At 39.6% G+C, this 17,854-nt stretch overlaps 1 long non-coding RNA gene across 1 annotated transcript; it reads left to right on the forward strand.

Annotated features, from left to right (window-relative positions):
* Nucleotides 1–585: 585 nt before the first annotated feature.
* LOC117089852 lies at nt 586–4,248 on the forward strand. Its single transcript, XR_004439779.1, has 3 exons — nt 586–932; nt 1,210–1,293; nt 3,960–4,248. It is a non-coding gene; the product is annotated as an uncharacterized LOC117089852 (long non-coding RNA).
* The last annotated feature ends 13,606 nt before the right edge of the window (nt 4,249–17,854 follow it).

Below are 17,854 nucleotides of genomic sequence, written 5' to 3' on the forward strand. Positions count from 1 at the left end.
AGCAATCAAAATTTGCCAACCCCACCAAAACATTAATAGTGAAAATAAACGCTCTTGAAGACCACTATGTAACATTTCTCTTTCTTATAAAATCTCTAACCTCTTCACCCTTCAGACATCCCAAAGACCACCCCAGTCTACATATATGCCCCAAATTACTATTTTCTTCCCAAATAAAGCATTCTAATTTCAAAGATTCATCTCTATATTCTGACTTCACAGCTGTTAACACTTAATGCTGTTTTTGCTTTTAGTTGACAAATAAAAATTGTATTTATAGTATACAACGTGTTTTGAAATATGTATACATTGTGGAATGGTTAAATAAAGCTAACACATGCACCCTTCGGCTTTTTAAAAACTAACGTCCAATTCATCCATCAACAACCAACAAAAATTCCCTGAGAGTAAAGCCTTTGCTTAGCTTTCCAGTTCCGTTAAACGGGGGAAAGAACAAAAGGGTCACCAGGACCCTGCCCAACAATACGCCACACTCTGTCTACCAAAGCCACCCAGCCAGAACACGCCAGGTGACTGGCAGGCAGATACTTCCGGAAGAAGTCGTTCCGCGGAACCTGGAAGTGAAGCAGAAGACGCACGGTATTCTGGGAGGAGTTGGGGAGGCGGGATTGTTGTTGCTGGCTGTTACCAGGACAACCGGAGGCTTGACCGTTATCTGCGGTTTGCAGCCGTTAGCGGGAGAGGCAGAGAAGTTCAGAGGTCTTTTAGGATGTGCTAAAGGGTCGTGAGGGCTCTCTTAAGATTTTCCTCACAATAGGTTATCCAGTCGTGCCCCTCGGCCCAGCCGCTGGCCCCGGGGATCTGAGTCGCACCCTCTTGTTTTTCTCTGAGTCTATCTTAAGGTGAAATGAAGTGTGGCCCAGTGGCTCCTCATTGTCGCTTCTCTAGTTTTCTGCCTCTTTTTAGAAAATGTAAGTTGAGAATTTCTAATTTACATCGGGATGTATTCTAATGCGCTTGTTTTTAAAATTGTGGAAAACTTTTTAAAAGAAAATAAATCTCACCAGTCATCAGAAGTAACAAAATTTTCATGCATTACCTATTAATTTTTTTCTGCATATTTTTTCATAGTTGAGATAATTTAGGGAAACCATTTTGTGTCCTGCGTATATGGGCGAATACAATATAATTTTGGTATCAATATCATAGCAACAAAGAAGGCATTGAAGACTTTAAATCTGTTTACAGTGAACTGAGAAGACAGGATGAAGTGGACACAGCATGTGAAGACAATTCTTTCAAGAAGTTTGGCTGTCAAGGAAAATAGAGAATGTGAGTAGCTGAAGGAGAATGACAGGTGAAAGAAAGAAATTGGGAGCCAGACAATACAGCTGGACAGTTTACACCTGTATTGATGTCCCACCTTTTTCACAAAAGATTGAGTATGCTTGGGGAAAAACTACACACTATCATAGGAGAAAATGATTGGAAGAGAAACTGAGGCAAAGGTAATTGGAAAACAAAATAAAGCCAGGAGTATGTTAATACCCCAAAACTTCATACCACAAGGTCCATGTAATTACTAGAGGGGTGCCACAGATTGGGCTCTGAGGTTCCTAGCAACTAAACCGAAGGGAAAATATAGTTATCAGTTTCACATGATCCATATGAGGGGCATATTATAGAATCCTGTTACACATTAGCTGTATGAAATTGATTGGGTAATGTAAGCTCTTTAGACCTCCTTTCTCCATCTCTTAAAGAGTGGGGAGAGGAAGAAGGAGACTGTTAGGCGAGTTGATCTTTTAATATCTCTTCCACCACTGACAGTCTGTGATCACACAGGCCAGAGATGGCAAACTCAGATGCCTAAATTAGGGACTAAGAAAGTTTCGTAAGTGAGGAAATGGACTGAATGTGACAAAAGCAAGGAGTGATAGAGATTAGAATGGTAGAGCTGATTGGGCTGTCCCATCTAAAACTCCAGCCAGTTCTTGCAAGAATAAGGATTCAGTGTTGCCAGATGTTCTGATTTTTCAGGAGAAACAGGAAAATCATATTTGCGATAATATACAAAACAAAACACCTCTACTGGCTAGATACAATTCATGGGTCACTAATTTTCAACCTCTGCTATAGGTGAAAGGACCTCAACAAGAGGGATAATTGTTTGAATTAAAGAATTAAGTATGAAGAAAGAGGAAGAAGTCAAAAAGAATGCCAAGATTTCCCCTTGGTAATAAGGAGGAGGTAGTATAACATTGATACTAAAATCAGCAGAAGGTTTGGGGAGAGAAGGTGCTTGATGAGAGTTTCTTGAACATGGGGCAAACTTATTCATATGTATCCATAGCACATGAATCCAGTTCAGCTGTTGGGTTTGAGAAATCTGTGGGATTTATCGGAAAAGGGTGCAGGAATGTAGGTCAGGAGTTTGGGGAAAGAAGATGAAAAAGGAGTTTAAGATGTAAGATTCAGTCTTTCAATAAAGTTTTATTGATTATATATCACAATATGTATTTTCACGAGACTCTAAACTGTCTGAGGGCAGAAACCACGTTTTTTTTTAACCACTTACCCAGCTCCTAGCACAATACAGAGTCAGTGCTTATGTATGTTGAATAAACAAATGAAAAAATACAAAACAGTGTTTTACAGTATAGGAGATGCAGAGTTGAATTAGAAAATCTTAAGGGAACAAGAAACACTGGGGTCTACTTGAGGGTGGAGAGTGGGAGCACGGAGAGGAGCAGAAAAAATACAGGGTACTAGGTTTAATACATGGGTGATGAAATAATCCTTACAACAAACCTTCATGTGTACCACCAAACCTAAAATAAAAGTTTAAAAAGAATAAAATCTTAAAGAAGTTTATAGAGCAGGGGCCCCATCTCCTTAAAAAAAAAAAAAGAAAAAGCAAGTTTATAGGTCAGAAAGTAAGACAAGTCTTACACATAAGCAGCTAATGCAAGTTTTAAAGTAGTGCCATTTAAAAACAAAAAAGTACCATGGGATTCAGAAGGGAAAGATCTTTTTAGAAGAAGAAGTTAAGCTCCGTCTTTCTAGATAGTGGGCAGTTAGGATTAGATCACACAGGTGTTAGGAGAGAAACTGATCAGAAGCAGTTAAATAGAAGATGTAGGCCGGGTGCAGTGGCTCACACCTGTAATCCCAGCACTTTGGGAGGCCAAGGCAGGCAGATCACCTTAGGTCAGGAGTTCAAGACCAGCCTGACCATATGGTAAAACCCCGTCTCTACTAAAAACACAAAAATTAGCTGAGTATGGTGATGGGCGCCTGTAATCTCAGCTACTCAAGAGGCTGAGGCAGGAGAATTGCTTGAACCCAGGAGGCAGAGGTTACAGTAAGCCAAGATCACACCTCTGTACTCTAGCCTGGGTGACAGAGCGAGACTCTATCTAATAAATAAATAAATAAATAAATAGGTATTATGGCATATAATTCCTGATTTTTTGGTTGTTCCACATCCCTTTCAGGAAACCACCACTCACCAGCCTTAGCTGGTTCAAGTGGGACTGATTCCCAACTAGCCACCCTGCCCCCATTCCTACACTTGATTCAGACCTGACCAATGAGAACCATCATTGGTACTTTTGCTGGCACTATTTCTTTAATTTTTTTTTTTTTTTTTTTTTGAGATGGAGTTTCTCTCTTGTTGCCGAGGCTGTAGTGCAATGCAATCTCGGCTCACCGCAACCTCCTCCTCCCAGGTTCAAGTGATTCTCCTGCCTCAGCCTCCCAAGTAGCTGAGATTGTAGGCATGTGCCATCACACCCAGCTAATTTTTTATTTTTAGTAAAGACGGGGTTAATCCATGTTGGTCAGGCTGGTCTGGAACTCCCGACCTCAGGTGATCCACCCACCTCAGCCTCCCAAAGTGCTGGGATTACAGGGCTGAGCCACCGCACCCGACCCGCTGACACTATTTAAAAAAAAAAAAAAAAAAAAGCTTCTCTCCCTCTGATGTTATACTGCAGGTGCTAAAGACCATACAGACACAGAGCAGACAGGCCACCTTTGCTACCACATGGAGGTTTGTCTAATATTGAGGCTAAGGAAGCTGAGCTGGAAGACAGAGAGACCAAATCCTGATGACATTGTTTGAACCCAGAGATCCAGACATGCCTGAAAACTAGTTTTACCACTGGACTTATCTGTTAAATGAGCCAATAAACTCTCTTTTATACTTAACCTTGGGTGTTACCTGGATTTTTGTCATTTACAGCTCAAAATATTCTAATATAGAAGTATACATCATTAAATCAACATTATTTCTTTTTTTCTCTGTCTTATTTTAAATGTAACTCTGTAATGTACTCTAAAAGCATTCTAGAGTCTCACTAAGTTAATCCACGAATTTGGTAAAATTCCAATATTAATCCCAAAAGTATTTTAAGAGCCTGTTTTTGTTGTTTGTTTGCTTGTTTGGGACTAAACAGAATTACTCCAAAATTCATTGAGAGAAAACATGAAAAAAAAAAACAAGAAAATAGAATTCATAAGGGGAATTGTATTATAATAACGTGTAAAACAAGAATAATAAACATAGCATGGTAATGGAATAAACAAACAGTTGTGGAACAGAATTCAAAGCCTGAATATATCTAAGAGCACTTACCACATTTAATATGTGGTAAATCAAGAAAAGATGAATCCAGTAAACTATATAAGTACATTGAACTAGATTTAGAGGAGAAAGATAATTAGATCTTTACCTTAGTCCCAAAATAAATTTCAAATGGATTTGTGACTTAAGTGTAAAAACTGAAGCCAGATTCTCAATATACATTGATTGGCATATAATTGGCACAATCTTTAGCAATATCAATTAAATATTAATAACTTTCAACATAGCCTTTCAATTCTAGAAATATATCCTACAGAAACAAAATATATGCATAAATATGGGTAATGCAGTATTGGAATATCGAAAGTACTACACTTATGAAATAGGATATGGAATACCTATATCATGCATTCACAGAGGGGCAATATCACAACCAGGAGGTGAAAATTGATTCTTGAGGGAAATTTTCTTTTTCTAAATCATAGATATGTGTAAAGCATATAAACAGATATATAGTATATATGTGGTATTAAAACTTCATGGGACAGTAATAAGAAAAAATGTCTATGCTGGGTGCAGTGGCTCACACCTATAATCCCAACACTTTGAAAGGCCGAGGTGGGTGGATCATGAGGTCATGAGTTCAAGACCAGCCTGGCCAAGATGGTGAAACCCCATCTGTACTAAAAATACAAAAATTAGCCAGGCATGCTGGCAGGCACCTGTAATCCCAGCTACTCAAGAGGCTAAGGCAGGAGAATCGCTTGAACCTGGGAGGTGGAGGTTGCAGTGAGCCAAGATCATGCCACTGCACTCCAGCCTGAGTGACGTGAGACTCCGTCTCAGAAAAAAGAAAAAAAGTCTAAAAAGCTGAGAAAAACTCATATACAATTTGATACCATGTTAAAAAGAATGAGGTAGACTTGTATGTTGACAAAAGAGGATGCCCCAAGATGCACTGTTTTTAAAAAACAAGTCATAAAATAATATGCATAATGGGATTCCTTTTTTAATGATTAATATATGTTGATACAAACAAAAAAGTATTGATGGTGTTTCTCTTTGGGGTTAAAATTAATGTTTAATTCTATATTAAGTAGAGGAGTCCAGCCAGAGGAGGGTTAGAACAGGGGCCCCTACCTTAGTGTAAGTACTACAATATAATTCCCACAGTCTTGAGTTTTGCAGATTGCATCCCCAAGGTGTCATTAAATAAGGTTTTTTTAATTCCCTCTGTTTCCTGTAAATTGATGTTTAGATCTAGAAACTTGATCAGATTCAAATTCAAAAATGTTGGTAGTATTTCATAAGTGACTTTGTGTGCACCCATCAGGATGCACATAAAATCTACCACTTTTTAATTGAGTTATAATTAAAATACACAGATAGTAACTGCTCAATTTGTTTTCACAATTGCATGCACCCATGTAGCTTCCTCCAAAAACAAGACACAGAATATTTCCTTCACTCTGGAAAGTTCTCTCATGGGTCTTTATAGTCAATTCCTGTCCAGCCCCAGAGCCAACTATTTTCTCATTTCCATCACCACAGATACTGTCTTAGTTATTTTATGCCACTATCACAAAATACCCTAGACTGGGTAATTTATAAATAATAGAAATGTATTTATCACAGTTCCAAAGGCTGGGAAGTCCAAGATCAAAGCACCAGCAGGTTCAGTGTCTGCTAAGGGCTTGTCTCTGCTTCTAAGACTAGTGCTTTGTTGCTGCAACCTCACATAGTGGAAGAGGCACTGTGTTCCCACATGGCAGAAGAGACACAAGGACCAGGCAGCTCCCTGAAGCCTCTTTTATAAGGGCACCAATCCCATTCACAAGGGCAGAGCACTCATGACTTACCCACTTACCAAATGGCCCTTCCTCTTAATAACACCACAATGGAGATGAAATTTCAACACAAATTTTGGAGAGACATAGGCATTTAAACCATAGCAGGCCAGGCATGGTGGCTCATGCCTGTAATTCCAGCACTCTGCGAGGCCAAACAGAGTGGATCGCTTGAGGTCAGGAGTTCAAGACCAGCCTGGCCAACATGAGGAAACCCCACCTCTATAAAAATACAAAAATTAGCCAGGCGTGGTGGCACACACCTGTAGTCCCAGCTACTGAGGAGGCTGAGGCACAGGAATCACTTGAACCCAGGAGGCAGAGGTTGCAGTGAGCTGAGATTGCACCCCTGCACTCCAGACTGGGCAACAGAGTAAGACTCTGACTCAAAAAAAAAAAAAAAACCCCATAGCAGATAGTTTTGCCTATTCTTGGACTTCCTATGAATGAAATAATACAGTATGTAGTATTTTATGTCCAGTTTCTTTAACTTAACAAAATGTTTTTTAAATGTATCTCCATGTTGTTGCATATATGAATGCACTAGTTCATCCTTTTTTATTGCTAAGTAATATTCCATTATGTGAATATACCATAATTTGTTTATCCATTCTTCTTTTCATAGACATTTGGGGTGTTTCCAGTTTGGAACTGTTTGGGAATAATAGTTTGGGAATAAAGCTGCTGTGAACTTTTCGTTTTTCTGTTTTAGAGACAAGGTCTCACTCTGTCACCCAGGCTAGAGTGCAGGGGCGCCATCCTGACTCACTGGGCCTCGACATCCTGGGCTCAAGTGATTCTCCCACCTCAGCCTCCAGAGTAACTGGGACTACAGGTGCAAAATGCCCCACATGGCTAAATTTTTTAATTTTTTTGTACAGACAAGGTCTCACTATGTTGCCCAGGCTGGAATTTTTTAGTACTTTTGTAGAGAAGGGGTCTCTCTATATTGTCCAAGCTGGTCTCAAACTTCTCTTCAAGTGATCCTCCCACCTTGGCCTCCCAAAGCACTGATATTATAGGTGTGAGCCACTATGCCCAGCCCTGAACATTCTTATGCACACCCTTTTGTGGGCATTTTAATTTCTTCTCAGTAAGTACTTGGAAATGAAAACGATTATTTAACTTCAAAAGAAGTTAAGTTTAAGTTCAAAGTGGTTGTATCATTTTCCATTTCCAACAGCAATGTATGAAAGTCCTAGGTGCTCCACATTCCATCAAACTTTAGTGTTGGTGGTCTTTTTTATTTGGGGTGGTTGTGTGTGTGCATATATGTGTATGTGCAAGTGGTGTATGTGCTGTTAGCAGTTATTGATTATCATTACTTACATATATTAAGGTTTACAAAATGGTGATATTCTAATTCTGTCATCCATATATTTGCTGAAATGCTTTTATAAAAAGAAACTTCCCTTCAACATATATTTGGTTTCCCTAAAATACAGTTTATATGGGAAAGGCAGGATTCATGCTTAATTCTTTCCCTTTATTTAACAATTTTCAAAATAATGAGTTGGTTCCCTCATATCCATCAAAGATTACGAGTGAGAGTTGTGAGGGTTTAAAAGAATTTAAGAATTTAAATATAGGCCGGGCCTGGTAGCTTACACCTATAGTCCCTGCACTTTGAGAGGCCAAGGCGGGCAGATTGCTTGAGCTCAGGAGTTCAAGGCCAGCCTGAACAACATAGCGAAAACCCATTTCCACAAAAAAATACCAAAATTAGCCAGGCGTGGTGATACACGCCTGTAGTCCCAGATACTCTGGAGTCTGAGGTGTGGGGATTGTTTGAGCCCAGGAGGACAAGACTGTACCACTGCATTCAGTGGAGCGAAACCGTGTCTCAAAAAAAAATATTTTAAATAGCGGTTGAGCATTCCTAATCCAAAAATCCAGATTCCAAAATCTGAAACTTTTTGAGCACCAACATGATTCTACAAGTGGAAAATTCAACACCTGACCACATGTGACAGGACACAGTGGAGACTGAAAGCAGCCATGTTGGCTGTCACTGTTGTTTACCAGCTGACACAGGTGTTCTGGTGATGCTACTGTGCCATTTAGTTACCCTGAACACATGAGTTTTTCACTGGATTAATAATGGTGGGTCATATTTTTTATTGTTAGGCACTTATGTGTGAACAAGTGTAAGAAAATGTTTGCTTATCAGTAGCATATAAATTCAGAGTCAGGAATAATGGTGATGTCAAACAACCACAGATTGTCCAGATGGGTGACTGAGATAGTGACACCTTTGCTTTCTGATAGTTCAGTCTACACAAACTTTGTTTCATGCACAAAATTACTTAAAATATTGTGTAAAATTACCTTCAGACTGTGTATATAGCTGTATATGAAACATACATGAATTTTGTGTTTAGATTTGGGTCCTATCCCTAAGATATCTCATTATGTATATGCAAATATTCCAAAATCCAAAAAAAATACAAAATCTGAAACATTTCTAGTCCCAAGCATTTTGGATAAGGGATACTCAGCCTGTATATTTGATGTGTTTAATTCATTTCAATTCTCATTGATGTTGAAATTGTCCCACCTTTAGCCAATGGGAATCTTCTCAAAGTAACTTCTGAGTTCTTTGACATGCCTGTAAAAGCCTTTGATAGCTTCCTTACCTTCTAAATAACAAGATGTTCCAGACTCATCTTCAACATTTCCTGCCTCAGATGTGGAATCAGCACATCTCCAAGGAACCCTAATTCTCCTCAGTGGGAAATGGTATTTTAGAGGCCACTATCTAGAATGGGTGCTTATTCCTATGGGGTCATTCTTGACCGGTTCATTGTTTCTAGACCTTTGCAGTGGGTGGAACTAGAAAATGTTGTTGTTTTAAAGATATAAAACAACTTGAGTTGTATTGCTGTATCCAATTCAAAACCATGAGTATCTTCATCAACCTCATATCTGTGTCTCCTTTTCCCCTGTGCCTAAAATCCCACCGTAATTACCTATTTACTTTTTCCCATCATGAATAGTCTCAGAATAACAGTCCACAGCACCACCACAATATGATCACTGAATATAGTTTGGGTTTTTTGTTGTTTTGGGGTGACTTTTTTGCAATTCTTTTTCTGATTAGGGTATATTCCAATAGAGACGTATAGTCAATTACTATGTTTTAAAGTCACTTGGAAGCTGGTTGCAGTGGCTCACACCTATAATCCCTGCACTTTGGGAGGCCAAACTGGGCGGATCAGTTGACGTCAGGAGTTCAAGACCAGCCTGTTCAACATGCTGAAACCCCATCTCTACTAAAAATACAAAACTTAGCCGGGCATAGTGGCACACACCTGTAATCCCAGCTACTGGGGAGGCTGAAGCAAGAGAATTGCTTGACTCCAGGAGGCAGAGGTTTCAGTGAGCCAAGATTGCACCACTGCACTCCAGTCTGGGTGACAGAGCGAAACTCTATCTCAAAAAAAAAAAAATTAATAATGATAATGTTACTTGGAAAAGTTTCTCGTGTGTGGTTATGCCACTAGCTCAGTACACAGGCTGATGTGCTTAATTTTTATTTCAATTTTTAGGGGTTGCATTTTTAGTTTGAATTTTGTTTTATAATTATATAAATTATTTGTTTGGTTCCAAAGTCTATAAAACAAGGTCTATTTGAGAAAAATCCAACTTCTACTTCATTCCATAAATGCTCCCTCATTCCTTATTATATAAATGGCCATTTATTTTTATGGCTTGTCTTTCCATTTTTTAAAGTACAAGTAATATTTCAGATATATCTACATATATCCATCCTGTCTTTAAATATAAATGGCACCAGGTGCGGTAGCTCATGCCTGTAATCCCAACACTTTGGGAGGCCAAGGCAGGCAGATCATGAGGTCAGGAGTTCGAGACCAGCCTGGCCAAAATAGTGAAACCCCGTCTCTACTAAAAATACAAAAAATTAGCCGGACGTGGTGGTGGGCGCCTGTAATTCCAGTTACTCAGGAGGCTGAGGCAGGAGAATCACTTGAACCCGGGAGGCGGAGGTTGCAGTGAGCCGAGATCATGCCATTGCACTCCAGCCTGGCTGACAGTGCTAGACTCCATCTCAAAAATAAATAAATTAATTAATTTAAAAAATGGCAACAGACTGCACTCAATTCACTCATTTAAATTATATGATTCAGTGCTTTTTAGTATATTCACAAAGCTATGCAACCATGCAACAATCAATTTTCAAACATTTTCATTACCCCAAAAAGATATTCCCACCAGCTGGGTGGTTTCCAATTTCTCTGAATCCTTGCCACCATTTATTACTGTCCATTTTCTTTATTATAGCCATCTTAGTGGAAATGAAGTGGGATCTCGTTGTGGTTTGGTTTGCATTTCCCTAATGGCCTACAATATTGATATGGTTTGGCTCTGTGTCCCCACCCAAATCTCATCTCAAATTGCAATCCCCACATGTCAAGGGAGGGACCTGGTGGGAGGTGTTTGGATCATGGGGGTGGTTTCCCCAATGCTCTTCTGTTGAGAGTGAGTGAGTTCTTACAAGAGCTGATGGTTTTAAAGTGTGGCACTTCCTTGCTCTCTCTCCTGCTGCCATATGAAGAAGGTGCTTGCTTCTCCATTCACCTTCTACCATGATTGTGAGTTTCCTGCGGCCTCCCCAGCCATGCAAAACTGTGAGTCAATTAAACCTTTTTCTTTATAAACTACCCAGTCTCAGGTAGTTTCCTTATAGCACTGTGAAAACAGACTAGTACAAATATGGAGCATCTTTCATGTGCATTTTGGCCATTTGTATGTCTTCTCTTTGAAGAAATGTCTGTTCAGATCCTTCACCCATTTATCAATTGAGTTATTTGTCTTTTTGTTGTTTTAAGAGGTTTTTTTTTTTTGGATATAAGTCTCATCAATATTTAATTTGCAAATATTTTCTTCCATTCTATTGTCTTTTCTTTTTTTTTTTTTTTTTTCCCTAGACGGAATCTCACTCTGTTGTCCAGGCTGGAGTGCAGTGGCATGATCTCGGCTCACTGCAAGCTCTGCCGCCCGGGTTCACGCCATTCTCCTGCCTCAGCCTCCCAAGTCGCTGGGACTATAGGTGCCCACCACCACTCCCGGCTAATTTTTTTTTTTTTTTTTTTTTGTATTTTTAGTAGAGACAGGGTCTTGCCATGTTAGCCAGGATGATCTCGATCTCCTGACCTCATTATCCACCCCCCTCGGCCTCCCAAAGTGCTAGGATTACAGGCATGAGCCACCACACCTGGCCCCTATCATCTTTTCTTGATGGTGTCCTTTGAAGCACAAAAGGTTCTTAGTTAGTTTGTTTTAATTTTGATCAAGTCCAATTTATCTGCTTGTTCATTTTTCACTTGTGGTGCTGGCATCATGTCTAAGAATGCTTTGCCTAACCCAACATCACAAAGATTTACTCCCACATTTTATTCTAAGATTTTCATAGTACTATTTCTACATTTAAGTCTATGAGCCATCATTATGAGTTAATTTTTGCCTATGGCATGAGGTAGGGATCTAACTTTATTCTTTTGTATGTGATATTCAGTTGTCCTAGCACCATTTGTTGAAAAAACTATTGCCTTTTTTCTCTGATTTTTTTTTTTTTTTTTTTTTTTTTTTTTTTTTTTTGAGACGGAGTCTTGCTCTGTCGCCCAGGCTGGAGTGCAGTGGTGGGATCTTGGCTCACTGCAAGCTCCGCCTCCCGGGTTCACGCCATTCTCCTGCCTCAGCCTCCAGAGTAGCTGGGACTACAGGTGCCTGCCATCTCGCCCGGCCAGTTTTTTGTATTTTTTAGTAGAGACGGGGTTTCACCGTGTAGACCAGGATGGTCTCGATCTCCTGACCTCGTGATCCACCCGTCTCGGCCTCCCAAAGTGCTGGGATTACAGGCTTGAGCCACCGCGCCCGGCCTTTTCTCTGATTTAATTTGGTTGGCACCATTATTTTAAAAAACAGCCACAAATATAATAGTTTAATATAATATAAAAACAAATGTAATAGTTTTTATAGAGATTGTGTTTAATCTGTGAGTCAATTTGGGGAGTATTGCCATGTTTGCAACATTAAACATTCCAATCTATGAACATTAGATGTCTTTCCATTTATTTATGTCTTCATTAATTTCTTTCAACAATAATCTTTTAATTCCTTTTTTAGTTTTCAGAGTACAAATTTTGTGCTACTTTTGTTAAATTTATTCCTATTTCTTTTTTTGCTGCTAATGTAAATGGAATTGTTTTCTTCAAGTCATTTTCAGATTTCTCCTTCATTTTTTGTCTTGTTTTGTTTTGTTTTTTGTTTTTTTTAATAGGTTTTATTTTTTAGCGCAGTTTTAGGTTCACAGCAAAACTGAGCAGAAAAGTAAAGAGAATTCCCACCTGCCTCCTGTTCCCACACATGCATAGCCTCCTCCACTATCAACATCCCACACCAGAGTGGTAAGTACGTTTTTTACAATTGATGAACCTATATATCATTATCCATCATTTGCATTAGGGTTCACTCTTGGAGTTGCACATCCTTTGGGTTTTGACAAATGTATAATAACATGCCCACCACTACAGTATCACACAGAATAGTTTCATTGTCCTAGGCCAGGTTTGGTGGCTCATATCTGTAATCCTAGCACTTTGGGAGGCCAAGGTGGATGGATCACTTGAGGCCAAGAGTCCAAGACCAGCCTGGTCAACATGGCAAAACCCCGTCTCTACTAAAAATACAAAAACATTAGCCAGGCATGGTGGCACGCACCTGTAGTCCCAGCTACTAGGGAGACTGAGGCATGAGAATCACTTAAACCCAGGAGGTAGAAGTTGCAGTGAGCTGAGATCACACCACTGCACTTCAGCCTGGACGACAGAGCAAGACTCTATCTCAAAAAAAATAAATAAATAAAAAGGATAGTTTCACTGTACTAAAAATCCTCTGTGCTGCCTATTCATCCCTCCCTCCCCAGTAACTACTGGAAAACACTGCTCATTTCACAGTCAAGGTTTTTCCTTTACCAGGTCATATAGTTGGAATTACACAGCACACACCCTTTTCAGCTAACTTCCTCTACTTAGTAATGTGCATTTAAGTTTCTGTTGTTGTTGTTGGTTGGTTGATTTGTTTTTTTGTTTGGGACAGGGCCTCACTCTGTCACCCAGGCCGGAGTGCAGTAGCGCTATCGTAGCTCACTGCTGCCTCAAACTGCTAGGCTCAAGGGATCCTCCCACCTTGGCCTCCTGAGAAGCTGGGAATACAGGCACCCACCACCATGGCTAACTTTATTTTCTTGTAGAGACAAGGTCTCATTACATTGCCCAGCTGGTCTCAACATCCTGGACTGAAGCCATCCTCTCACCTTGGCCTCGCAAAGTGCTGGGATTACTGGTATGAGCCACCATGCTTAGCTACATTTAAGTTTACTCCATGTCTTTTCTTTTTTTTTTTTTTTCTTTTTTGTGGACATGGATCTCACTATGTTGCCCAGGCTGGTCTTGAACTCCTAGGCTCAAGCAATTCTACCACCTCAGCCTCCCAAAGTCCTGGAATTATAGGCATGAGCCACTGAACTCAGCCTACTCTGTGTCTTTTCACATCTTGATAGCTCATTTCTTTTTAGCACTGAATACGTTCCACTGTCTGGATCTACCACAGTTTAATTATTCATTCACCTACTGAAGGGTATCTTGGTTGCTTCCAAGTTTTGGCATTTATAAATAATGCTGCTATAAACATCCATGTCCAGATTTGTGTGTGGATGCAAGATTTCAGCTCATTTGGGTAAATACCAAGGAGCATGATTGCTGGATTGTTAGTGAGAATATGTTTAGTTTTGTAAGAAACTGCCCAACTGTCTTCCAAAGTGACTACACCATTTTGCATTCCCACTAGCAATAAATGAGAGTTTTTCTTGCTCCACATCCTCACCCATATTTGGTATTTTCAATATTTTAGATTTTGGCCATCCTAATAAGTGTGGCACTTCCTTGCTGTCTCTATCCTGCTGGTGTAGTGTGTAGTGATATCTCATTGTTTTAATTTAATTTAATGCAATTCCTTGATGACATATGATGTTGACCATCTTTATACCTGCTTATTTGCCATCTGTATATCTTCTTTAGTGAGGTGTCTGTTCAGGCTCAAGTGTCTGTTCAAAAAAAATTTGTAATCAAATTGTTTTCTTAATATTGAATTTTAAGAGTTCTTTATTTACTTTGGATAACAGTCCATTTTCAGATATGTCTTTTGCAAATATTTTCTTCCAGTATGTGACTTCTCTTCTCATTATCTTGATCTCCTTGGTTTTTCTAGACCTAAAGATCAAATATACTTCTCACTTCGCTTTACAACTGCAATTATTTTCTTTGTTTATAGCTTAAGTATTTCAAAAGGATTGTATATTTGTGTAATTAAACAAAAAGCTATTATGTATTTTGAAATAGATAAAATAATATGCCCATCAGATAATTACTTTCATTACATTTTATGATGTGGCAAATATTAGTATATTTGAGATGCCAATAATTGCCTGCCTGCCCACATCTTCTAAGAGAACTGTTTTTGTGCACAGATTTTCTTTCCCTAAAGGATAATTTAGACAAATGTGGTGGCTCAGACCTGTAATTCCAGCACTTTGACAGGCGAATCGCTTTGAGTTGCTCAGGAGTTCGAGACTAGCCTAGGCAACATGGCGAAATCCCATCTCTACAAATACTACAAAAAACAGCAGGGCATAGTGGTTCACGTCTTTAGTCCCAAGTACTCAGGAGGCTGAGGCTGAAGAATCGCTTGAGCCCAGGAAGCAGAGGTTACAGTGAGCTGAGATCATGCCACTGCACCCCAGCCTGGGCAACAGAGCGGACCCTGTCTCAAAAAAAAAAAAAAAAAAAGATAATTTACTAGACCAAATAACCACTTATCATCACCATGACTGATCGGGCCAGGGAGTGCAACACTGCATTCAATACCATTTTCTCATTTTCCTTTTCCATCCTAATAGAAAAATTCCTTTGTTATCTTAGCCAAATGTATTATGACAGGCTGAGCACCTTCGCAGCCTAAGAGGATGAACCTTGATTAGTCTAAGTCAACCATGATAATTGTCATTTGCCTTGCTTAATCTGCCAATGAGATGTAAGGGGAAGTTTGTTGGAGACCTTCTGGGAACATTTTTCCCTGCCCTAAAAATGGAACACATAGGAACAGAAAACCAAACACCGTATGTTCTCACTCATAAGTGGGAGTTGAACATTGAGAACACATGGACACAGAGAGGGAAACAACACACACCAGGGCCTGTTGTGGGGTGAGGGGTGAGGGGAGGGAACTTAGAAAATGGGTCAGTAGGTGCAGCAAACCACCATGGCACACGTATGTATACCTATGTAACAAACTTGCACATTCTGCCTATGTATCCCGTTTTTTGTTTTTGTTTTTGTTTTTTTGAGAAATTTTTTAAAAATGGAACACATGAGAAGGACAGTTCATTTTCTGTCTCCCAGTGTTGTCAACCCCTGTAATGCCTGAAGCTATAACAGCCAACTTGGAATCATGAAAGAAACCAGCCTCCGTGGAAAAGCCAACCTGTTGAGGATGGCAGAGCAGAAAGATGGGAGACACCTGGGCCCCCAGGTAATGCGGTCACTGAGGACATGCCCTATCTCTAGATTATTGTTATATATGATAATAAATGCTTAAACAACTTTGGATTGGGCTTTTTGTTACTTTTAGCCAAGAGCATCACAACTGATCAAATCAGATACCTAACTCAAGGGTAGCCAATCCCTAGGCCTACCAGTTGGACACAGAAATATGCAAGGTGTCATCATTCACACTAATGCCAAAGCATGGAGCTGAGGCCCACACATTTCTGCTTAAATCCAGAGCCACTCTCCAGCTCTAGTCTGTTGATGCCTAATCCCAGTATGTCTCCTATTTGTTGAATGCCAGGAAAATTGGTCCGCTTAGTGCAATTATCACCTTTTGTTTGAACTAGCTTGAGTGGCTTATAACCAAACGAGTTTGATTAGAGCAATCTGGAAAAGTTAGTACCTCGGGAAATAACCTGATTTCTTTAAAAGAGAGGTGAAGCTTGTCACCTTTAGCCTACAAGGTATAATAGATGCATTACGCTGCATTTTACTTTTTTAGCTACCCCATCACAAATTAAGGAACTAAAGACAGTCCATTTGACAGGCAAATATGGAATCTGGCCTAAAAACTTCACAGAAAATTTTATAGTGTATTTTATATACTATGTTTTATGTACTTTTCAGGAAGATATTTTAGTACATATGTGAATTATAGGTATTTATTTTAGTTTGTTTTTGCTGAACCTTTTGAGGCTTATTGCAGAGATTATGACCCTTCTCTCCTAAGCACATCAGCATGTATGTACTTAGCAGAATATGAGAAACCAGCCTCAGTGGAAAAGCCAACCTGCTGAGGATGGCACAGAAGAAAGATGGGAGACACCTGGGCCCCCAGGTAATGAGGTAACTGAGGATATGCCTTATCTCTAGATTATTGTTACATAGGATAATAAATGCTTAAACAACTTTGGAAGTTGTTTAATATACATTCCATCTTCAAATTTCAATATTATCAATATTGAAATACTGATAATAAAATATCAATATTATCCTTTATATAAACCTTTTTTTACAATCTAGAATCACATATTTCATGTAGTTGTCATGTCTCTTCAGTTTTTTTTTTTTTTTTGAGGCGGAGTCTCGCTCTGTCGCCGGGACTGGAGTGCAGTGGCCAGATCTCAGCTCACTGCAAGCTCCGCCTCCCGGGTTTACGTCTCGCTCTGTCGCTCAGGCTGGAGTGCAGTGGTGAGATCTTGGCTCACTGCAAGCTCTGCCTCCCGGGTTCACGCCATTCTCCTGCCTCAGCCTCCCGAGTAGCTGGGACTACAGGCGCCCACCACCACGCCCGGCTCATTTTTTGTATTTTTTTTAGTAGAGACGGGGTTTCACCGTGTTAGCCAGGATGGTCTTGATCTCCTGACCTTGTGATCCACCCACCTCGACCTCCCAAAGTGCTGGGATTACAGGCATGAGCCACCGCGCCTGGCCTCTTCAGTCTCTTTTAATCTGGAACAGTTCTTGGCCCTGCTTTGTCTTTCATGACAGTGATGTTTTTGAAGAATACAGGCCCATTGTTTTATCCCCATTGTTTCCCTGTGATTCAATTAAAATTATACATTTTTGGCAGAGACACTACGTAAGCAATTTATGTTCATCACATCAGGACACACCTACAGTCAGTTTGTATTATTTGGGAGGATGTTGTTGACCTTGATTACTTGATTAAAGTGGTTTCCACTAGATTTGTCCTCCTTTTTTCTCCTTGTATTTAATAAATAATCTGTAGGAATATACTTTGGTACTGTGTAAATATCCTCTTCTCCAATAAATTTTCTACCAACTTCCAGCATCCACTGACAATTCTTGCCTGAATAAATTATTACTAT

This window comes from Trachypithecus francoisi, unplaced genomic scaffold, assembly GCF_009764315.1.
Source record: "Trachypithecus francoisi isolate TF-2019V2 unplaced genomic scaffold, Tfra_2.0 Lachesis_group11, whole genome shotgun sequence".
NCBI lineage: Eukaryota > Metazoa > Chordata > Mammalia > Primates > Cercopithecidae > Trachypithecus > Trachypithecus francoisi.